At 36.5% G+C, this 13,071-nt stretch overlaps 1 pseudogene; it reads right to left on the reverse strand.

Annotated features, from left to right (window-relative positions):
- Nucleotides 1-757: 757 nt before the first annotated feature.
- On the reverse strand, nucleotides 758-4,352 carry LOC127683703 (proteasome subunit beta type-1-like; annotated as a pseudogene).
- Nucleotides 4,353-13,071: the final 8,719 nt, after the last annotated feature.

The following is a 13,071-nucleotide window of genomic DNA, read 5'->3' on the forward strand; positions in this document are numbered from 1 at the left end:
TATAATAATCTGGTCATACATGAGGCAAAAGTAATTTTGATAATGAAGAAATTAATATCAGAAGTAGAAAAGTGTCTAATAATTTAATTTTGTAGCATAACTATGTCTCAAAATGAGAACGATGGGGAAAAGCCTTTTATCAATCTGAAGTTTTGCAATTTTCACTCATTTCTATAGTGGTAGTTAAGACTACAGAACATGCCTTCCTTCTGGGCACTGGAGGGAAGAACAGATATTAATTATTGAGGGCTTTGCAAATGGCCAAAAGAAATTTATGACTTATTGCTCACAATCTTAAAGCCGATTTTGAGAATTTCATAGATCACTTTCCAGGCAAATATTCTTTTTTTTAATATTATTCTATTTGCTTGTATTTTGTTATAGTTTTATGGCTTATCTCAACAATAGTGACCTAAGATCTTATTTTCCTGTCTTTTTGAACCTTGTGTGAAAATTGTATAATTCTGAAAATAAGGAGTTGGAGGCACATGAATACCAGGATTTTATCTAGTAAATAGGCTCTCAAGTCAAATATAATATGCAAGATTATTTTTCGTCCACAAATTTTATTTCTTTGGTGACATTTGAGTTAGAATTACACTAAGATTAAAATGTTTAATATAATTGAAAATTGTTTGTTCCTATGCCAAAAATATCTCAAGAGGAGGAATCTGAAACTGACTTGACGTTTTTAAATTTTTAGTTTACATTTCTTTTTAATAAAACAAACTTGTGCCACAGCTCCAGTACATGGCCATCAGTCTTTCCCCAGGGGAACAGCTGCAGAAGTGAAGACATCTTTCTCCAGCCTCATGGCTCTGTCCAAAGTCAAGGGGACATGCTCCACATTCTGCATATTTTTGAAACCAACCTGATTGTCAAGCAGAGGTTCTTGCGTGGCATATGCTGAGCCTCCTACCTTGAAAGTGTCTCTTTGGTAAGAGCCCATGTGTCAAAGCTGTAGACAGCTCCCTTTCCTTCTTCACTGTCTTAGTCAGGGTTTCTATTCCTGCACAAACATCATGACCAAGAAGCAAGTTGGGGAGGAAAGGTTTTATTGACAGTTCATCACTAAAGGAAGTCAGGACTGGAACTCAAGCAGGTCAGGAAGCAGGAGCTGATGCAGAGGACATGGATGGATGTTTCTTACTAGCTTGCTTCCCCTGGCTTGCTCAGCCTGCTCTCTTATATAACGCAAGAGCACCAGCCCAAAGGTGGAACAACCCACAAGGGGCCCTCACCACTTGATCACTAATTGAGAAAATGCCCCACAGCTGGATCTCATGGAGGTACTTCCCCAACTGAAACTCCTTTCTCTGTGATAACTCCAGCCTGTGTCAAGTTGACACACAAAACTAGCCAGTACAATTGACCCCTTGTCAACTTGATACACAAGCACATCACTATTAAGCCTCAACCCTTACTTTCTTATTCATCCCCAAGATCTAAATTACTTTAAAAGTTCCACAGTCTTTACATATTAAAAGTTCAATCACCTTAAAATCTCCAATATCTTTAAAATTCAAAGTCTTTTAAAAATTCAGTCTCTCAACTGTGGGCTCCACAAAAATACTTTCTTCCTTCAAGAGGGAAACATATCAGGGCACAGTCACAACCAAAAGCAAAACACAAGCTACAATGGTTCAATGTCTGGGATCCAACTCACGATCTTCTGGGCTCCTCCAAGGGCTTGGGTCACTTCTTCAGCTCTGCCCTTTGTAGCACACAGCTTGTCTTCTAGGCTCCATCTGCCTGTACTCCACTGCTGCTGCTGTTCTTGGTGGCCATCACATGGTACTGGCATCTCCAAAACGCTGCTATCTTCCACTGTAATTAGGCTTCACCAATAGCCTCTCCTAGGCTCTCATCAGGGTGACAAGCTTCTGCTCCTATGCATGACCCCTTCAAGTCCTGGGCCATCAACTGCAACTGAGGCTGCACCTTCACCAATGGCCTTCCATGGCCTCTCACTGTGCCAAGAGCCTCAGCTGTTCTTCATGACCCCTTCATGCCTTCAAAACCAGTACCACTGGGTGACTCTTACATAGTACCAAGTACAGCCACAGCACAAAACACAACTGTGGCTATCTCTGGAACACACTCTCTGTGCTCTCAGAAAACACTTCCAAGAAGATTTCATCTCAGTGATGCTGGTCTCTTCTTAATCACCACTAATTTCTTAGCTCCAGCTAACCAGCATCAATAGTCCCAGTAACACAAAGGTTTGCTTTAGTGGTTCTGGTATCTTGTTACTCGCAGCTGATTCTTCAGCCCCAGCTAACCAAAACCACAGAACACAGAATCTTCACAATCAAAACATGGCCACTTTAAGAGTCTTTAATCTTCCCTTTGAAATTTCACAAGCCAGGCCTCCATCTTCTGCACTGTTCGTAACATTGTCTTCCAAACTACTACAGAACTTTCCACAGCTTTTCTAGCTCAAAGTTCCAAAGTCCTTCCACAATCCTCCCCAAAATATGGTCAAGTTGTCACAGTAATACCCCACTACACTGGTACCAATTTGTCTTAGTAAGGGTTTCTATTCCTGCACAAACATCATGACCAAGAAGCAAGTTGGGGAAGAAAGGGTTTATTGAGCTTACACTTCCATGTTGCAGTTCATCACTAAAGGAAGTCAGGACTGGAACTCAAGCAGGTCAAGAAGCAGGAGCTGATGCAGAGGCCATGGATGGATGTTCCTTACCGGCTTGCTTCCCCTGGCTTGCTCAGCCTGCTCTCTTACAGAACCCAAGAGCACCAGCCCAAATGTACCACCCTCAATGGGCCCTCCCCACTTGATCACTAATTGAGAAAAAGCCCCACAACTGGATCTCATGGAGGCACTTCCCCAACTGAAACTCCTTTCTCTGTGATAACTCCAGCCTGTGTCAAGTTGACACGTGAAACTAGCCAGTACATTCACCAAGTCCTCAAATGATATTGTAAACATAGTAAGGGAAGAAGTGCTGTAAGTACAGGATGGTAGACAACATTGCATTGTGGCAATTTCTCCTGTTGCCATGGCCTTCTTATTGGAATGCTTGCACATCTTTAATCTTGCTTCAGTAATCTTTGTCAAAGTGAGATCATCTACATGAAAACCACTGCAGTCAATGACTACTTTGTCTGTTAATTTGTAACATTTGGGGCTATCTTGGGTATGTATGAATTGAAAATCCTCCACTCAATCTAATGTGTGAAGCAACGATGGAAAAATTCTCCAGCAATTGCCAAGAAACTTCATTCCCAGCTCTCAGTCCTGGTCCTGGTAAGCGGCAGTGGAAAGCATCAAGACTAACTCCTGCTGTCTCACTGCAAAATGTGTTGATATTTTATAATAAGTTTTGTTCTCCAAATATATTCCATCATTCTAAGTTTGAACAGAAAACATGGAAAAGTGAAATATTTTCATCAATAGCCATTCTACTCACCTTGACATATGCTCTGAGTTTGCTTGACTTCTTGATAATGGAGTGATATCTATATCCATGTGAGAAAACACTACCCTCAAGCAAATAATGCAGACTCACTTCTATATAGAATATGGGTGATTATGTCCCAGTAATATGGATTCAGGTTGTGCCAAATATTGTAACCTAATGTGAAAGCAGTTTCATGACTGTTTCATATTCAAAGAGCAAAGAAAAGTCATATATTAAGATATTTATGTGGTATTTTTTGATGACCGCAGAAACATGGGATGTAGTAGAGCAGATGAATCTCTACTATAGTTTCAGATATGATTTGACATTGGCAGAAGCTAATGATCTCCCAAGGGTATACCACATCAATTGTATCTGATTGTCAAAAATATTAAGTTAAATACAGTGGAGGGAAATGAATGGTTAATATGAGGACTAATTGTAACCCACATACAACTGTATTCTGGATCTGCAATATGATAATTATTGTGTTCACTATCACAATAATTTATTTTATTATTATAAAAAGTATGTGTAGTGAATGTGCATGTGTGTATGCTGTACACCTATGTCATTGACTGTGTATGCATGATCTATACACATGGCCAAGCCACAGTACAACTTTGTGGAGATGCTTGCACTCTTCCACTTTTACATTCAGTTCAAGGAGCCAACCCACATTATAAATCTTGGAAGAACATTTTTACCAAAGAAGTTTACAGGACCTCAGTTACATACAGTCAGTCAACCTGTCATGTAGAGTTTAACTTAGCTGTAACTTTTTCCAGGGAACCTCTGAACACACTACTTTATGCTGTAAATTAGTAAGGAATAAAAAGAAACACAACTGGTCCCTACAACATCAACTAGTCTGCCCAATCATGATCATTAATTTGTATGGAACTATGTCCAAATCTATGACTTACCCATATATTGAAATTCTTAGATTCATGGACAAACTAGCCCTTAATTTAGAACAAAGGAATGTAATGGAAATCTATTTCCCTTGAAAATATGGCTGTCCTAACATTCTTTTATGAGAGTAATATCCTCTCTATATGTGTTCTATGTTTGCAGTGTCGTGGATTCTTCATACTCAGGGTATTTCTTTGAGTTATTATATTTTACAATCACAATTCTGATTTATGGTTTTAGTTACTCAGCCTGTAAGTAATTTGTAAACCTAGTCCAGAGCATGGTAAAGTTGTTTTCATTGTATAATATCCTATGAGATAATCGTAGTCTCTGGACTCAAAATACATGTTTTTATTCAGTAGGAATAATAGGTGCATAAGTATCTAGTATGCTATATAATATTTTATGGCTCAACCAAACAGGAGGTTGAAGGATTATAAATCAAATTTCAGTATATATTTCTGTTTTAATGAAAACAATACTGTTATATTTATATTTTCTAATATTGGAATGCAAAAAGAAATTTGCTTCATGAATCAAAATGAAAAAGTAAATCATTTTGTTAAATAGTTTCAGCATTCTATATTTGAAGCAAAATATCATTTGAGTTGTTTTGTAATAAAAAAGTATTTGTAATATTTTTCTTTTATTGATAGTAGTTTACTGGAATGAAAATACTTGACTAGCACTAATATGTTTTTCTCAATAACTGAATGCTTTTCAATTCCTTACTAATGTTCAGATACTCAATTGGACCATTTCTGTGATATTAATTATGTGATACACTTAAGAAAATAAGGAATGAATGAACATGAATACTTCAAAAATCTTTAAAAATTCTAACTCAGGAAGAACACATTCAATGTCACTTATTTAGAAAATGGGTCAGTACTTTTTCTGACACTAATTGTACTAGAATAAAAATTAAAATTTATAAGCAAAATCTTAAGCTGTAGTCATGATTAGTATTGATAATTATAATAAAAATATTGAATTGATTGTCTTTAAGTTAAATATAAAATATTAATAAGCAAATCTGACCTCCCCAAATTTGACTATCTCCTACTACAAACTCAAATTAATTATTATAATGTATATACTTTATAAATACACAAACACCAATTGATTGAGAGGAGAATTGGAGAAATGAGCATATGTTTTTAACCTGCCTTCTGCGTCTGAAATCCTTGCACTGAGCTGCCAACTGTGACAGACAATAGAATTTATAAAAACTAGGAACAACAATATGATTATTCTGTTTAAGTAGCTGACATAGAAAGGCTATACATTTATAAATAAAGAACATATTTACATAAACAGAATGTCAAAATAAGGCATGACAAGAAAAAATTTTAAAAATTAAGCAAAATAATGCCAATTAATAAAACAAGAATTATGTGGATGTTCTTAATCCAGTTGGACTTAAACTTTGAACAAAAAGATAAGAATAGGTCAATTTGCATTCTACATGCTGATGACCAGTTGAAATTAGCACCATTTGTTGAAAATGCTTTCTTTTTTCCATTGGATAGTTTTAGCTTCTTTGTCAAAAATGGAGTGACCATAGGTGTGTGGGTCTATTTCTGCGTCTTCATTTCTATTGCATTGATCTACCTACCTGAATTTGAGAATTCCTCTTTCTAACTCTGAAGAATTGAGTTGGAATTTTGATGGGGATTGCATTGAATCTATAGATTGCTTTTAGCAAATGGCCATTTTTAATGTATTGATTCCTGACAATCCATGAGCATGGGAGATCTTTCAATCTTCTGAGATGTTCTTTGATTTCATTCTTCAGAGGCTTGAAGTTCTTGTCATACTGATTTTTCACTTACTTGGTTAGAGTTACACCAAGTATTTTTTATTATTTGTAACTACAGTGAAGGGTGTCATTTCCATAATTTCTTTCTCAGCCCGTTTATTCTTTGAATAGAAGAAGGCTACTGATTTGTTTTAGTTAATTTGGTATTCAGCCACTTTGCTGAAATTGTTTATCACCTGTAGGAATTCTCTGGTAAAATTGTTGGGGGTCACTTAAGTATAATATCATATCATCTGCAAATATTGATATTTTGACTTATTCCTTTCCAATTTGTACCCCTTTGACCTCCCTTTTTGTTTAATTGCCTGACTATGACTTCGAGTACTATATTAAATATAAAGAAAGCAGGCACCTTTATCCAGTCCCTGATTTAGTAGAGTTGCTTCAAGTTTTTCCCCATTTAGTTTGATGCTGACTACTGGTTTGCTCTATATTGATTTTACTGTATAGGTATGGGCCTTGAAAACTGGATATACTGAATCTAATAGAAGAAAAGGTGGGGAGAGCCTTGAAGAATTGAGCATAGGGGAAATTTTTCTGAACAGAAACCAATAGCTTATGCTCTAAGTTCTGAAATTGACAAATGGGACCTAGTAAAGTTGCAAAGCTTCTGTAAAGTAAAGGATACTGTCAATAGGACAAACAAGCAACCAACATATTGAGGAAAGGTCTTTATCAATCTTACATTGGATAGAGAGCTAATATCTAATATATAAAAAGAACTCACTAAGTTAGATTCCAGATAATCAAATGTTATAAAAAAAATGGGGTAGAGAGATAAGCAAAGAATTCTCAACAGAGGGTTAACAAATGGCCAGGAAGCTCCTTAAGAAATGATCGACATTCTTAATCATCAAGGAAATGCAAATCAAAACAACCCTGAGATTCCACTTCACACCAATCAGAATGGCTAAGTTCAATACCTCAGGTGACAGCAGATGTTTGAAAGGATGTGGAAAAAGAGGAATACTCTTCATTGTTGTTGGGATTCCAAGCTGGTTCAAGCAGTGTGAACATCAGTCTGAGCATTCCTTAGAGAACTGGACATAGTACTACATGATGACCTAGCTATACCATTCCTGGATATATATATATATCCAACATATAACAAGGACATATGCTACACTATGCTCATAGCAGATGTATTTATAATAGAAGCGAGAAACTACACAGATGTCTCTCAACAGAGGAATGGATACAGAAAATTTGGTACATTTACACAATGGACTGCTACTCAGCAATTAAAAACAACTTTATGAAATTCACGGGAAAATGGATGGAATTAGAAAAATAACATCCTGGGTGAGTTAACTCATTTGCAAAAGAACATACAAGGTGTGCTTTCCTTGATAAGTGTATATTAGGCAAAAAGCTCAGAACACCCACAATACAATGTACAGACAATATGAAGTTCAAGAAGAAGGAAGACCAAAGTGTGGATTATTTAATCCTTCTTAGAAAGAGGAACAAAATATTCACAGGAGGTAGAGGGTGGGAGGGACTAGGGGGCAAGAAAGGAGTGGGAGGGGAAATGGGAGAAGGATAAGGAATGGGAGGAGACTGGGGTAATATACAGAAGGTCAGGAAATTGAACAGAGATGTGTAGTAATGGAAACTGGGGAACTGGGGGTAGCCACAAGAAAGTCCCAGATGCCAGGAATGGAGGAGGCTCATAGGACCCAATGGCATAACATTAGGTGAACTATCCAACGAAGAGGAGGGAGAAACTTTAGAGACCATATCTAGAGTTTAGCCAAGGCCCCTGGTTGAAGGATGGGGCCTCTTCTCCAAAATTATAATTCAGAATTGCTACTATTCAAAGAAACTATGGGGGACAAAGTGTGGAACAGAGACTAATAGAAATGCTATCCAGAGACTGTCCAACGTGGGGATCTATGTCATATGCAGACAGTAAATCCAGACACTATTGCAGATGCAAAGCTGGTATAACCACTGTGTAATTCCATCTGGTGGTTCCTCATAAAATTGGATATAGTACTACTTGAGGACCTAGATATACCACTCTTGGACACATACCCAGAAAATGCTCCAACATGTAATAGGACACATGCTCCACTATGTTCATAGAAGCCTTATTTCTAATAGCCAGAGGTTGGAAATAACCCAGATATACCTCAACAGAGGAATGCATTCAAAAGTTGTGGTACATTTACACAATGGAGTACTTACTATTCAGCTATTAAAAACAATGACTTCATCAAATTCTCAGGGAAATGGATGGAACTAAATTATATCATCCTGAGCGAGGTACCCCAGTCACAGAAGAACACACATAGTAGATACTCATTTATAAGTTGAATATTAGGGAAAAAGCTCAGAATACCCATGATACAACTTATAGTTCAAGAAGGAAGACCATAGTATAGATTCTTCAGTCCTAATTAGAATGGAAAGCCAAATAATTATGGGAGGTAAAGAGTAGGGGGGGGAAGAGAGGACGGGGTAAGGTAAAAAAAAGGCCAGCATCAGATAGAGGAGATGGAGGAGAGGTATATACAGAAAATTCAACAGAGGTGTGTAGCAATAGGAGATGGGAAAAAGGAGTGGCCAAGAGAAAGCTCCAGATTCTGGGAAAGCAATAAGCTCCCAGGACTCAAAAGGGATGACATTCACTGCAATACCCAATAAAGGGGAGAGAGAACATATAGAAATCATATTCAGAAATTAGGCAATCAATCTAATCCCTGGATAAGAAATGAGGCCACCCACACTTCTCAAAAATTTTATCCCAGAATTACTCCTGTCGAAAGGAAATAAAGGGACAAAAAGTGGGACAGACTGAAGAAAAGGCCATCCAGAGACTATCCTACCTGGAAATATATCCCATATGCATACACAAAACCCAATTACTATTGTTGATGCCAAAAAGTACTTGCTAACAGGAGTCTGATATGGATGTCTCCTGAGACACTCTTCCAGAGCCTGTCAAATATAGAAGTGGATGCGTGTAGCCAACCATCAGACAGAGCATGGGGACCCCAAAGGAGGAGTTAGGGGAAGGGTTGAAGGAGCTGAAGGGGTGTGCAACCACATAAGAAGAACAACAATACCCACCAGCCAGACTCACCCACCTACCCAGAACTCCCAGGGACTAAACCACCAACCAAAGAATATACCCCATGGCTCCAGTTGCTTATGTATCAGAGGATGACCTTATCTGGTATCTTGGTCCTTGTAAAGGCTTCATTCCCCATCATAGGTTAATGTTAGGGTAGTGAGGTAGGAGAGGGTGGGTATGTGGGGGAGCACAGTTATAAGAGCATGGGGTGGAAAGGTAGGATAAGGGTGTTGTGGAGCAAAAACTGAAAAGGGGGATAATATTTTAAATGTAAATAAATAAAATAACCAATAAAAATTTAGAAATAAATAAATGATACAAAACAAATCCCAGAAAGGTGAGAATAGTATGGTAGATTGAAACCCATAGAAGAGATATTAGATGATTCTTTAAATCAGAATAAAGAATCTTTAAAACAGCATAACCTATAACATGCAACAACATCAAAAATATAGTTCCAGATAAGAAAAATCAACAAAGGCTTGAGATCATAGCCCATAGATATGCAATATTTTGAGTTAGGAATCCCCTAATGATGCTTCCCTAGGACAATAGCATACAATAAATTATATATTTCATTTTATAGATATTGGAGAATTAAGAAATGTCATATTCACATATGTATATATTTTATAATCCCACTAGTCAAGCAATTAGAGAGAGATCAAGTATAACATTAAATAAATTGATCATAAAACAGAAGAATAAGGAATCTCCCAAAAATAGTTTACATAATGCTTTATTAACTTTATATTCTTGAATAACAATCAGCAACAACAACAACATTGGCTGCTGAGAACCCTTGGATTATGGAAATAATTGCTGAAATAAATCATCCTGGTTATTTTAAGCAAGTTCTAAACTCAGAATGGTGGGAAGGAAATGTGTTACTTTAGTGGAAATATTTTGTCTTTGATTCCACAGGAAAAGAAAAGCTATGGATTCCTTCTAAAGTGATAAAAATAATATATGACAGGTGGTGATATTCTTAAGATCCTGACTTCAAACAGAAAGAAAGATATCATGAAGACTAACAAAACAGGTAACTTGTATCGTTGATCCCTCCACAAGGAAATAGGCCTGAGACTGGCTGAGAAGTGAAAATGTCTTCAGCCCAAACTTCACCTAAACATAGCCAATAGATCTTGTTTGCTACAGAATCATCAATTCTTACCATGCCATCCTCTTAAGTGGCATGGATGGAATTTATATTGCAACTTGGTTTTTACAATCAAAACTAACTTACAAAAAAAGAAAAAAAGAAAAAGGAAAGATGCCTTACCTGCTTGAACAGAAAGCATGAACATTCCATACATATTTTATTGGGGAAATGTGCATTAATTTTGAAAGTATGTTTGCTGACGGAAAGGAACAAACACCAAAGAAGAAAATTAATACACATGATCGAACTTCAAGCTGCATTAATAGCTGTTAATTAAACCCTGCTTTTAGAATAGCTTCAAAGAAAGCTTCTAACCCAAATTGTTCTATTATTACAATTGCTACAGTCAGAACTATAGTTAATTTCTGAAATTTCTCATCATGCACAGACTGAACAGCAAATGCTTTCTTATGATTGACCAATGTTACAATTTTGTTTAAGGGCCCACCAAAAGAAAAATGATGCTCCAAATATGCAGGGAACAATTTTAAGAGAGTGATGCGCCCATTCCCAAGAGGTGGTATGTATAGCATTATTCAGTGTCTGAGGGATGGGTGATGATGTTTAAAGAGGTTAATTATATATTATTGTCTTGGAGAGTGGGGAAAGGAAATGAGAAATATTAGATTCAGGAATTTTCTTTTTTCTTGTGTGTATATTTTGGTGTCTTCTATCTAGCATTACCAAGGAAGAGGTGAGATTAAAGGAAAAGAATGGATATAGAAATAATATAGGAAAAATAGAAGAATGGAATATAGTTGAACATATTCTTTTTTGTTACTAATTTTATTGGTTATATAGAGCTGCTAATAGCCAAATCATGTCATGTAGGTATAGATACATTGTTACAAAATTAAGGTTATATTTGGTTACATTGGTATAGATCTTTGAATATTGATACAGATGATAATACTTTACTAGAATACCTTATGTATATATGCTTTGACCCTTGTTTAAGGTCTTGAATCAATGCAATATTAATCTTAAGATTTAGTCCTTTTGTAAATTACTATTACATATTTAGGATATTTAAGAAAAGCAAGTTAATAGTTAATCAAACAAAATTGTGGTCATGTTAGGTACTAGTGTATTTTATTACAGAAATTTTTCCATGATTGAATAGGTACTAAAGGTTTAGAAACAAGTGAGTTTGCCTATTCAGATATACTATGGATAGACAGCCCAAAACTTTCTAAGAGATCCTGCATATGGCATTTAAAGGTGTTTTATCATTAAAAGGCTTATAGGACAAAGAGATAGGTCTGATCCTTGGAGCAACCCTGTTGTTCCTCAAGAACGAAGATGAGAATCAAAGCAACTCCTTTGTCCATTGGATGTTTCCAGCTCCATTGTTGAGGAAAAAGTGGCCATAAGTTTGTGGGTTCATTTCTGGATCTTCAATCCTGTTCCACTGATCAGTCTACCAGTCACTGTACAAATACCATGCAGTTTTTTAAGACTATTGCTCTGTAGTATTGCTTGAGGTCAGGGATACTGATTCCCCCAGAATTTCTTTTGCCATTGATAACAGTTTTAGCTATCCTGGGTTTTTTGTTATTCCAGATGAATTTGACAATTGCTCTTTCTAACTCTATGAAAAACTGAGCTAGGATTTTGATGGGTATTGCATTGAATCTGTATATTGCTTTTGGCAAAATGGACATTTTAACTATATTAATCCTGCCAATCCATGAGCATGGGAGATTTTTCCATTTTCTGAGGTCTTCTTCCATTTCCTTCTTCAGAGTCTTGAAGTTCTTGTCATATAGATCTTTCATATGTTTGGTAAGAGTCACCCCAACATACTTCAGAGTGTTTGTGGCTATTGTGAAGGGTGTAAGTTCCCTAATTTCTTTCTCAGCCTGCTTATCCTTTGAGTATAGGAAGGCTACTGATTTGCTTGAGTTGATTTTATAACCTGCCACTTTGCTGAAGCTGTTTATCAGCTGTAGGAGTTCTCTAGTGGAGTTTTTTCATTCACTTAGGTAGACTATCATGTCATCTACAAATAATGATAGTTTGACTTCTTCCTTTCCAATTTGTATCCCTTTGACCTCCTTATGTTGTCTAATTGTCTGAGCTAGTACTTCAAGTACAATATTGAAAAGATAAGGAAAAAGGGGGCAGCCCTGTCTAGTCCCTGATTTTCGTGGGATTGCTTCAAGTTTCTCTCCATTTAGTTTGATGCTGGCTACTGGTTTGCTGTATATTGCTTTTACTATGTTTAGGTATGGCCCTTGAATTCCTGTTCTTTCCAAGCATGAAAGGATGCTGAATTTTGTCGAATGCTTTTTCAGCATCAAATGAAATGACCATGTGGTTTTTTTCTTTGAATTTTTTTATGTAGTGGATTGTATTGATGGATTTCCATATATTGAACCAACCCTGCATCCCTGGGATAAAGCTTACTTTGTCATGGTGGATGATCATTTTATGTGTTCTTGGATTCAGTTGGCAAGAATTTTATTGAGTATTTTTGCATCGATGTTCATAAGGGAAATTGGTTTAAAGTTCTCTTTCTTTGTTGGATCTTTATGTGGATTTCGTATCAGTGTAATTGTGGCTTCGTACAAGGAGTTCGTTAGTGTTCCTTCTATTTCTATTTTGTGGAATAGTTTGAACAGTATTGATATTAAGTCTTCTTTGAAGGTCTGATAAAATTCTGCACTGA

The sequence above is a fragment of the Apodemus sylvaticus genome, chromosome 4, assembly GCF_947179515.1.
Source record: "Apodemus sylvaticus chromosome 4, mApoSyl1.1, whole genome shotgun sequence".
Lineage (NCBI taxonomy): Eukaryota > Metazoa > Chordata > Mammalia > Rodentia > Muridae > Apodemus > Apodemus sylvaticus.